A 12095-nucleotide genomic window follows, 5' to 3' on the forward strand; every position below is an offset into this window, starting at 1 on the left:
GGATCACTCCTTGAACTGTCCACTTCACAGTATATTTGTCAAGACCAAATAGCATAACATGAAAGCTTTTCATAAACCTTAAACAGAAATGCAACTTATTTACTTCTAAGAATCTTTCACAATTTATTAACATACATAGAGCAATATAGTTAAAATACAAAATCCATTTGTAGCAATATGTGTGTGTGTATATATATATATATATATATATATATATATATATATGGAGAGAGAGAGAGAGTGAGTTTTTGGTAATAGTTCCTTGCACATAATAGGTGTTTAAGTTCATTAATCAAAAGTGCTTGTTTTTGTAGTATCATGCTTATATTATTTTGCTACTTGTAGAAACTTTATAACATCTAACACCATCTAAAAATCAAATTGAAAGGCCTTATGATGCAATGAGTTCTCTGTCACTGGAGAAGTTCAGGCTTATAGGAAATGTTATAAAGAAAATTACATTTGTGGAAAATATTGAACCAAATGATCATTAAGAATTCTTCTAATATGAATTTTTATTAATTTGTGTCTATTTCTGTATTTTGCAAAATTTCCTAGTCAAATTAGTTCATTTCCCCTAGGAGAAATATAAACATAAATAAAATTTTTGCTCTCAAGAAAATCCTTCTTTGCATATACTCATCTAAATTAATTCACAGTATTTTGTATACAGTAGAAACTTAATATATGTTTCCTTTTCCTTTTGGAAAAGGAAAACAGAAATAAAGATTGTGCCTTCTAAGGAATGGTACTTCAGAAAAATAATATTAAAACCAAGATGGAAAGGAAAGTAACCAAGAAATCTTACGTTTTCAAGAAAAAATGTTAAAATCAGAAATGTTCCAAATCACTATTGATTAAAGAAATACAAATTAAGAAACTCTGAGATACCACTACACATCTCTCAGATTGGCTAAGATAATAGGAAAAGATAATGATAAATGTTGGAGGGGATGTGGGAAAACTGGGACACTAATGAATTGTTGGTGGAGTTGTGAACTGAGCCAACCATTCTGGGGAGCAATTTAGAACTATGCCCAACGGGTTATCAAACCACACATACCTTTTAACTCAGCAGTGTTTCTACTGGATCTCTATCCCAAAGAGATCATAAAAAAGGGAAAAAGGACCCACATGTTCAAAAATGTTTGTAGCAGCCTTTTTGTAGTGGCAAGGATTTGGAAAATGAGTGGATGACCATCAATTGGGGAATAGCTGAATAAGTTATGGTATATGAATGTAATGGAATATTATTGTTCTATAAGAAACAATTAGTAGGATAATTTCAGAAAAGTCTGGAGAAACTTACATGAACTGATGCTAAGTGAAGTAAGTAGAACCAAGAAAACATTGCACACAGTAACAACAAGATTATGGGATATACTCTGATAGACCTGGCTCTTTTGAACAATGAGGTGATTCAGGCCAATTCAATAGACTTGTGATGAAGAGAGCCATCTGCATCCAGAAAGAGGATTATGGGGACTAAATGTGAATCACAACATAGTATTTTCACCTTTGTTGTTGTTTGCTTGCTTTTTTTCCCTTATTTTTTCCTTTTTGATCTGATTATAGTTGTGCAGCATAATAATGTGGAAATAGTTTAGAATTGCACGTTTAATCTATTTTGGATTACTTGCTGTCTAGGGGAGGAGGATAGGGAGAATGGAGGGAGAAAAATTTGGAAACAAGGTTTTGCAATGTTGAATGTTGAATGTTGAAAATGATCTTTGCATATATTTTGAATATAAAAAGCTATTATTAAAAAAAGAATTGCACATGTTTAACCTAAAAAAAAAGCAAATTTGCAAGATTAAAATGTACCCCAAATCAAAAAATAGTGGATTAAAAAATCATATATTATTTTCCATGGCTGATGACTTTTATTCACTTGCTTTTTGAAATCTTTCTTTTATAAATGCAAAAAAGAAAAACATTTCAATAAAAAGTGGAACTTTTCAATTAAAATATAATTACAAATGAAAATATTAATGTTTATTACATATGATTTATTTTATTAATGCATAATAAATGCAACATTTTATTTTCAAAAAAAAGAAAATATTAAAATCAGTATGGAAAGGAAAGTACATAAAGATCTTGTGTTTAATGTTGAATTCCATTGCTAAAGTAGTTATTGTTCTAGATCTGATTTAAATGATAATTTTCAAAAAGTATTGCAACATCCTTATTTTTCACATGATTTCTTCTTTTAATTCTTTTCATAAATATGGGCTTTGATTCTCTAATACAAATGTAAGCAGAGATATCTCCTCTCCTAAAATGTAAGTTCTGTGAGGTCAAAGATTAACTTTATGATGGAGTCAAATCAGAAAGTGATATGGAATTGAATAAGACATAGCACAAAAATGTAGTAAAGAGAGATGAATCATCAGATACATTATCAAATATAATCTATTTATCTCCATAAGTGCTTGTTTTCATGTCTTTTAACATATGGGGGAATCAAGTTTTTGTTTTTTGTTTTGTTTTGTTTTGTTTTGTTTTGTTTTTGGCAAGGCTAGTGGGATTAAGTGACTTGCTCAGGATTACACAGCTAGGAAGTATTAAGTGTCTCAAACTGGATTTGAACTCAGGTCCTTTTGACTCCAGGGCTGGTTTTCCATCTACTGCACCATCTATCTAACTGCCAAGTATTCTTCTTTTAAATCTCAAGGAAGAGCACACTTATTTCATGAACAAACTTCTGAAGATTAGTTATAGCTCTGCTTATTCAATAGTGAACAAAATCAATAATACTCAGTATTCATCATGTACATATTCAGCTTATCCCTATATAATGGCATATAAACACATGAAAAAAGAATTGGTTCAAGGGTTTCAAAATTCTGTCAATTATTTTCCGAATTCTGGGGTTAGATTCTCTTATTTCTAACCAAATTTTTAACAGCATTTATTATTCTATGGCATTTCTTTTTGATGAATTTCAGGTTCAAGAATTGGTTACAAATAACCATATTTATCAGTTCTAAACTCTACAAATGATATTATCAATTAACATAAAAATAAATTAAATAAAACATAATCAAGAAACTAGTTCATCTTCCTGCTAAAATTAAACTGTCTTTGAACTTTTAAACTTAAAAAAACTTTTTTTGCTCCAATTTGTTTTAAAAATTATGTTTCAATTCCCACAATTTACTATTTTGTTATCTTTAAACTTTGTCAATTAAAAGTTTTAATATGGAAATATGAATGACAATTAGTTTTGGCTTAGACTTATTTGTTTATTTATTTAAAAGTTATATGCATGGGTAATTTTACAGCATTGACAATTGCCAAACCTTTTGTTCCAATTTTTCTCCTCCTTCCCCCCACCCCCTCCCCTAGATGGCAGGATGACCAATACATGTTAAATATATTAAAGTATAAATTAAATACAAAATAAGTATACATGACCAAACCATTATTTTGCTGTACAAAAAGAATAGGACTCTGAAATATTGTACAATTAGCCTATGAAGGAAATCAAAAATGCAGGCAGGCAAAAATATAGGGATTGGGGATTCAATGTAATGGTTCTTAGTCATCTTCCAATGTTCTTTCACTGGGTGTAGCTGGTTCAGTTCATTACTGCTCCATTGGAACTGATTTGGTTGATCTCATTGCTGAGGATGGCCAGGTCCATCAGAATTGATCATCATATAGTACTGTTGTTGAAGTATATAATGATCTCCTGGTCCTGCTCATTTCACTCAGCATCAGTTTGTGTAAGTTTCTCCAGGCCTTTCTGAAATCATCCTGTTGGTCATTTCTTACCAAACAATAATATTCCATAATATTCATATACCACAATTTATTCAGCCATTCTTCAATTGATGGGCATCTACTCAGTTTCCAGTTTCTGGCCACTACAAAGGGGGCTGCCACAAACTTTTTGCACATACAGATCCCCTTCCCTTTTTAAAGATCTCTTTGGGATATAATTGGCTTAGACCTTTAAATCTAAATATTATCTGCAGGAAGTTATAAGTATGGATAGAAAGAAGGCTTCTCTATACTCTAAATCTATACTCCCATGATTTGAAGGAAGGGAAGTCTATTCACTGTCCTTTGAATGTTCTATGGGAAATCGTTCATAATTCAACAAAAAAGATAACACATACTGTAAGCACAACATACTGTATTACTTCCAGGGAAAAGTAAAAATATAAATAAAATACAATTCTTCCCCACATAAATCCTTCTTTCTTCCTCTCCACTTATCTCAATTTTATTTGCCTATATAGGACCAACTCTAATATTATCTCTTCCATGAAGCTTTATCTGTTTTTTTTTTTTTTTATCCTTGTGACTTCTCACAATGCCTACAACATTTATATTTTACTTTGTAGAGACGGGTGAATAAAGCACTGAATTTAGAATCAGGAATACTTAAGTTCAAAATTAGCTTCAGACACTTATTAGCTATGTGATTCCTTAGCAAGCCACATAATGTATGTTTGCCTCAGTTACCTCATCTGTAAAATGAGGATGATGTTTATATGTACCTTCCAGGGTTATTGTGAAGATCAAATGAGGTAATACTTTTAAAGCACTTTGAAAAATTTAAGGTATTAGAGTAAATGCTGGTTATTATAAAGCTATTAACATTTCATCTTCATATTTCTCATCTTTTCTATTAGGTTTTAAGATTCTTGTTGTCATGGATAATCCCTGCATTTCTTTATACCTCCTATAGAACTGAATATGATAAGATGAAAAAGCTTACAATCAGGTAGAAATATCCATTCCACAAGTATATGATAGAGGAAGTATGGCTAGATATCAGTCTAAGGAGGGTCTTGGGGTTTTTGAAGACTATATCATTAATTCAACTGTGTGAAAGGGCAGCCAAAACACTTCAGAATCTATTAGGCTATAGGAAGAGAGGCATTGGGTTCAGTATTTGGGAGGTAATGGTTCCATATTGCCATCAGTGCCCTGATTAAAAAAACATCTGGAATGATATGCTAAATTCTGGACACTGGAAAGGACATTGACAAACTGGAAAATATCCATATTAGGGTAAGGAGGATGGTATAATATTTGAGATTACTTAATAGGAGGATTAGTAAAAAGAACTGAGAATATTTAGCCTAGAAAAGAAATCAACCATAGGAGCATACCTGTCTTCAAATATTTGAAGATAAGTATAATTTGGGGGAGCAATTAGAGTATTTCTGCTTAAATCTGGAGGATAGAACTATGAGCAATGCATCACATTTGGTAGGAATCAAATTTGGTTTGTTGGAGGAAAATGCCTAACATTTATCACTATCTGGGAATAGAATGAGGTTTTGTTATTTTTTGCTAAGGAAGTGCTTTTCTTCACTCTCCCACCCGTTTTCCACACACTGGAGGTCATCAAGCAAAAACTGGGTGATAATTTGTTATATATATTGCAAAGAGAACTCTTGTTTGAATATGAATTAATTTAAATGGCTTCCTTTCCAATTCTGAGCTCTTTCTTTTTTTTCCTATTTTGCAAAGCTTATGCACATGATGTTCAATAAATATTTGTTTATAAATATGGATGTGAAAAGCAGCACACACATTTTAGCATCATAGCTTCAATGTAGAAGAGACCTTAGAATGATCTAATTTATTGCCCAATTTTACAAATGAGGAAATTGAGGCTTACAGAGGTGAAAGGACTTGTATAAGGTGTCATGTGTAATAAATATCAAATCCAGGAATCAAACTTAGGTTTTTGAATTTCATACCCAATGCTCTTCTTACTATAATATACTGCTTCTATTTAATAATATAAATAGTATGAAATTATTAAGAACTTAATAACTTTCCCTGTGGTTTGAAACTCTACTTTAAAATTTTATACTTCATAAAGACAAATAAGCACCAAGGAATGTCGAACCAGATGGTATCAAAGTTTATATTATAAAACACACTATCTTATAGAAAAACAACATAATGGCCCTTTAAAGACATTTGTCACTGTGATAAAGGCATTTAACTGCCATTTAGTTTAAAGATTCATACTTAGACTATCACTTTACACCTTTTAAAGTTAAATTGGTGCTCTTAATGGTGTGAAATTGATGAAATTATAAATTGAGATTCCTTATATACAGAATAAATTGAGGAAGAAGGAAGGTGGTTAATTTTTCTTTCTATCTCATTCTTCATTTATGCAACAAAGAGCTTCAGCCATGCCTTAGGGAAAAAATATTCATGGGTACTAGATTGATAATAGAGTGATGTCAATGTTCTAGTATCTGCTGCTTCAGGTCTAGTAACCTTTCTTCTGAGGATTTAGAAATATGCATTTGTCTACTAAATGTATATTCTGTCTAATATTACCCAAGATTTTGTTTTTTTATATGTATGTATGTATATATGTATGTATGTATGTGTGTGTAATTATCTTCCCTTTCTTTCCCCATTCTTTTTTGCACACTCAGATATCTAATTATTTTCTTTAGACACACATTAAAGGTGAGTGAATACTTCACGAAGTGACTGAGATAAACAAATATAGTAAATAAAATACATTTTTATTTGCTATCTTGATAAAATAGTTATTGATTGTTGCCCTTTGTACTCAAAGAAGACAAAATAAAATTACTATCTTGAGAACAAAATAAAATTATTATGTTGAGGACAAGGTACAGTGTGTCTAACTGTGACTGATTAAGCTAATACAAAGTTGGGCACAAATAATCCATTTGAACATCTGGAGTAGAGATGTTTCTAAATTTATGCATCTCACATTTCTTTTGAATTACTACAATTCTGCTTTCTTCATAGAACAAAATCTTTTTTCTGATTCAGGCACACCATGCTAGGCAGTCCTGCGCTAGTATCTACCATGTCTCTATTCACTGCCGAAGTTCTTCAGAGAGATCATGAGGATGTCTTTATATCACTTCTTCTGACCTCCAAAGGAGTACTAGTCTTGTATGAGCTCTCCATAAAAAAGTCTTTCGGACAAATCTGTTGGTCATTTGAACAATGTGGACATCATGACTGAATTGTGCTCTCTACAGTAAGTATGAATGCTTGACAATTCAGAAAGATCTCAGTGTCTGGTACAATTTACCATCAGTGCAGTAACTGACCTTGATGCCATTTCTGTCCGCATTAAAGGCATCTGACAATATCACGGTTAAAAAGCATGGGAGCAAGCACACAGCTCTGCTTTACTCCATTGGTGACTGGTACAACACTAGAGCATTATCCAGTGTCCAGAAGCTGTGCAAGCACGTTGTCAAGAAACTGACATATAACTCATGAACTTCCCTGGGCAACTCAATTTTGCCATTATCTTCCACAAGCTCTTATGACTAACAGTATTAAAGGATTTGGTCAGATTTACAAATATTGTGTATAGACCTATGTTCTGCTCCTGGCATTTTTCCTGAAGTTTTAGGGTGACAAAGTCCTTATTGATCATAACTTAGTCTTTTCTGTGGCCACAATAGCTTTTGTGAAGATGACCAGGTGAGAGATCAGCCTATTAAGGAGGACTCAGGTTAGAATGTTGCAAGCAATAACTGAGAGAGAGAGACAGAAACAGAGAGAGAGAGAGACATCCACACAGAGAGACAGAGACAGAGAGAAAGAGACAGAGATACACTCAAAGAGAAAGAGAGAAAGAGAGCGAAAGAGAGAGAGAGAGACAGAGAGAGAGAGAGAGAGAAAAGGAGAGGGAGAGAGAGGGAAGGAGACAGAGAGACAGAAAGAGAGGAGAAAGATAGAGAGATAAAGAAACCTCTCTGTGATTGTCACATGACAGCTACTTCCCTTTTCCTTTTAATAAACATATTGCCTAGACAAATTAATTTCTAAGGTGAAGAGGTGAAATAAGACTTTTTTTTTCGGACCTGCGACAAAGGTGAATGGCAAGCACTCATGTAGAAAGGATACACATTTATAGAATACAATTTTCGTTGCCTGGAGGCACTGAAAAGTTAAATGACTTAGCTATAGTTGCACAGCTTATTTGTGGCAAAAGGAAAGTCTTGAATCCAGGTGTCCAAGTTCAATCATTACATCTCATATTTCTCCTGAAAGGCTTGAGTTAAAGTATATCTTTAGCATGTTATTTTAGAAATAAGAGTAAAAATATCATTGACTTTATGCTGCATATTCAGACATAATGGGAGTATTTTAACTACTGATTTAGACTACAGCTTAATTTGAAAAACATAATAGAATAATGATAAAAATTGAGGATTATGAGCAATATTTCTTCACAAAAGGACAAAAGGTAATAGAGGAGAAAGTAAAAAAAATAAGAATTGGAACAGATATATTAAGACAGTAATCTATTATTATGTCAGTGGCAGAAGAATCATCATTATTGGGCCACGCTGGGATAGAATTGAGTTATATACATTATAAGTAAACAATGTTAATGAAAAAATAAAAGAATACACTTCATTTATTGACTTTATTTTGTTTTAAAAAAACAAACTCTATAAGTCAAAGTTCCAATCACTTATTCACTGCTTTCCAGAAATATTAATAAAGCTAAACACAAATCAGTAAGAATTATTTTGTATAGAAATTTAAATTTCATTTTGATTTATATATCTTGATAGACAATCCACAGAATCTAAGGACATTATGCTATCTCAGGGACATTTAACCAACCATGAATTCTCCTTGGCCTTTCTACTGTTTATATTGGAGATTAACTCTTCCTTGCAATTTTCTCATGTACTGATTTTCAAAATATGAATACTACCTTGGTCCCTCCCCATCCCCACCCCCACTTCTCTGTATTCTACTCTGTATCCTTTGCAAGCTTTCTTTTTTCTGATTGCTTTTTAAATGTTTAAATATTCCAGTTTTTTTTTCCTTGACTCCTTTCTCTTTCTGTACCCCAGTCACTCCTGTGATTTCAATTTTACCATTATTCTGGTCACCAGGTTCAAACCTCTTTTCCAAAATACAAGTCATAATTTACAATTATTTTATGAACACTAAATTCCCTAGTTATTCCACTACCACTACAACCTCAACATAACCCACTCCTGTTTCCAGAGGTTCTTAAGTTCCAGAACTGATTTCCATCATTCAAGCTCAAAATGTGTTTAATTACTACATCTTTCTCATATTTCACAGACTGTTTTTCAGATCTTGTTGATTCTACTTCTTCAATATTTCTTGAACCCATGCCATACTTAGCATTTCCAATACCATCCATTAAGGTGTAATGGGTATAGCACCGGACTTTGTATCATAAGATCATAAGACTTAGAGTTGGAAAGAACCTTAAGGGATTCTTAGATTTTAGTTCTCTTATTTAATTGTTTAGGAGACAGAGATTAAGTGCTTTGTTCAAGTTTAGAAATAGGAAGAATAAGATAAAAATCCAGGTTATTTGTATGTTATGTATCCTCAGGAAAAAAAAAAATAACATTTGCTCACATGAGCTTCCTTTTCCTCAACTGTGAAATGACATTAATAAATGTCCTGTTCTTTTTAAATGTGGATATTGTGAGTGTTGAATTAGATAAAGTATATGAAAGCTTTTTGAAAGCTGGACAGCTTATTTATATATTCATAAGATATTATTATTATTACTCATGACAATGAATTAGGGCTCTCATTACCATTTTTTCTTAGGCTACTGAAAAACCTTTCTTAACTAAGCTCTCTGGCTCCAGTCTTCCAAACTATACTAAACACTCTTGATAGATCCATCTTCCTAATGCATAATTTTGATAATATATTCTCCCTGTTTAAAAACTTTGAAGTTTCTTCTTGTCTACAGAATAAATTTCAATATTTCTCTCTTTCATGTTCCCTATGCTCCCTTTACACCAAATGACTTTCTTTACCCTGAACCAAATCTACATTTTCCTGCTATACATCATTACTTCTATCTGGAAAGATGTTTTCTTCTGAAGCCTCCACCTTGTTAATTCTTATTACTTTCAAGTTGCATTTCACTTCCTCTAATGAATATAAAATTTCCACATTCAAAGGACTGTTTTTTTTTGAAAATATATTTGGTGAGTACATTTTCTTTCTTTTTTTATTAAAGCTTTTTATTTACAAAGCATATGCATGGGTAATTTTTCCAACATTAACCCTTGCAAAACCTTTTGTTCCAAATTTTCCCCTCCTTCCTCCCACCCCCTCCCCTACTTGGCAAGTAGTCCCATACATGTTAAATATGTTGAAATACATGTTAGATCCAATATATATGTATACATATTTATACAGTTATCTTGTTGCACAAGAAAAATTAGATCCAGAAGGAAGAAAAAGAAAAACTGGGAAAAAATATAATGCAAGCAAATATCAACAGAAAGAGTGAGAATGTTATGTTGTGTTCCACATCCAGTTTCCACAGTCCCCTCTCTAAGTGTAGATGATTTGAACTGGTTTGAATCATCTCATTGTTGAAGAGAGCCTCATCCATCAGAGCTGACCATTGTACAAGTCTTGTTGTTGCTGTGTATAATGATCAGTTCCACTCATTTCACTTAGCATCAGGTCATGTAGGTCTTTCCAAGACTCTTTGAAATCATTCTGCTGGTCATTTCTTATAGAATAATTGTCTTCCATAGCATTCATATGCCATAATTTATTCAGTCATTCTCCAATTGATGGGCATCCCCTTGGTTTCCAGTTTCTAACTACTACAAAAAGGGCTGTCACAAACATTTTGCACATGTGGAGCCCTTTCCCTCCTTTAATATCTTTTTGGGATATAAGCCCAGTAGAAACAATGCTAGATCAAAGGGTATGCATTGTAATGGGCTGAAACTCGAGTTGATGCACTGAGGTCCCAAGCACGTGAGGCTAAATAGTAATTGGACCATACTCTATTAATATATATGTTTGGAGAAAGAATGGCCCTGCCTACTCTTTGTGCAAGTCCTGATGTGTTGTATAGGAAATGACGTGGGGACGATTTTCATGGGTGGAGGCAGAGGGGCAGGAAGAGAGGCAGAGAGAGATGGTTGGCGGGTTTGTGTCGCGGCTGCTCACATTGCTATTGCCATCCCCCTTCACCTCCACAAAGAATAAAGATTGAAGATTTTCCCTTAACCTGAATTCCTGACTCAGGCTTATTTTAAAATACGTGGTCATCACAATGCATAGTTTGATAATTTTTTGAGCATAGTTCCAAAGTGCTCTTCAGAATGGTTGGATCCATTTACAATTCCACCAACAATGTATCAGTGTCTCAGTTTTCTCACATCCCCTACAACATTCATCATTATCATTATCTTTTCCCATCATCTTAGCCATTCTGAGAGGTGTATATTGGTATGTCAGAGTTGTCTAAATTTGCATTTCTCTGATAAATAGTGATTTGGAACACCTTTTTATGTGGCTACAAAAAGTTTGAGTATATCCCAAGTTTATGGAAGAATATTTTGTAGCTTCTTACTATGTCATCTTAATAAATGTTTTTTGCTTTGAGTCTATCTCATCCCCTGACTGTTTATGAGACACACCACTAGGGTAGAGTTTAGATCCACAGGCTATCCTTAGAATCAAAGTTCTTAATTTTTTGGAACTCAAACCATCCAATCCATACTATTAAGTGAAAATTATAAAAGTATTTCAGAAAGGGTTTTATATTAAGTCCTGTTGATTTTGCCTCCAAGATATAGCTTACATTTTCCTCCATTCTGCTTGTACTGACACTAATTTTATGTTGTTATCTTCCCTCCCTAGACTATTTTAAATAACCTCTTGGTTTGTCTTTTTGCCTCCCAACTCTCCTTTTTAGGCAATGCTTATTGGATCAAACTATCTAGTCTAATTTTCTCATTTTATATAAGAAGCAATCAAGGGCCAGTAAGAATAGAGATGATTTGCCTGAGGTTATACAACATAGTAAGCATGGATTTGAATCCAGGTCCTCTTATTCTAGAGCCAGTGCTTTTTCTACCATTCTCCTTGTGTCTTCTTTTCAAAGGTGCCAAAACAATTATTGTAGTGCATAAGTCTAATAGTCCCTTCTCTACCCAAAAACCTTTGTCAAGATGCTATTAGGAGATACCTTCTTTTCCAAAGGTAAGATCTAGCAAGTGAGCTGTCTTTTGAACTTGGCACCTACCCTATAGATTTACACTGCTGCAATTACATCAGAGAACTGATGG

Source organism: Sarcophilus harrisii, chromosome 1 (assembly GCF_902635505.1).
Source record: "Sarcophilus harrisii chromosome 1, mSarHar1.11, whole genome shotgun sequence".
In the NCBI taxonomy this organism is placed as follows: Eukaryota; Metazoa; Chordata; class Mammalia; order Dasyuromorphia; family Dasyuridae; genus Sarcophilus; species Sarcophilus harrisii.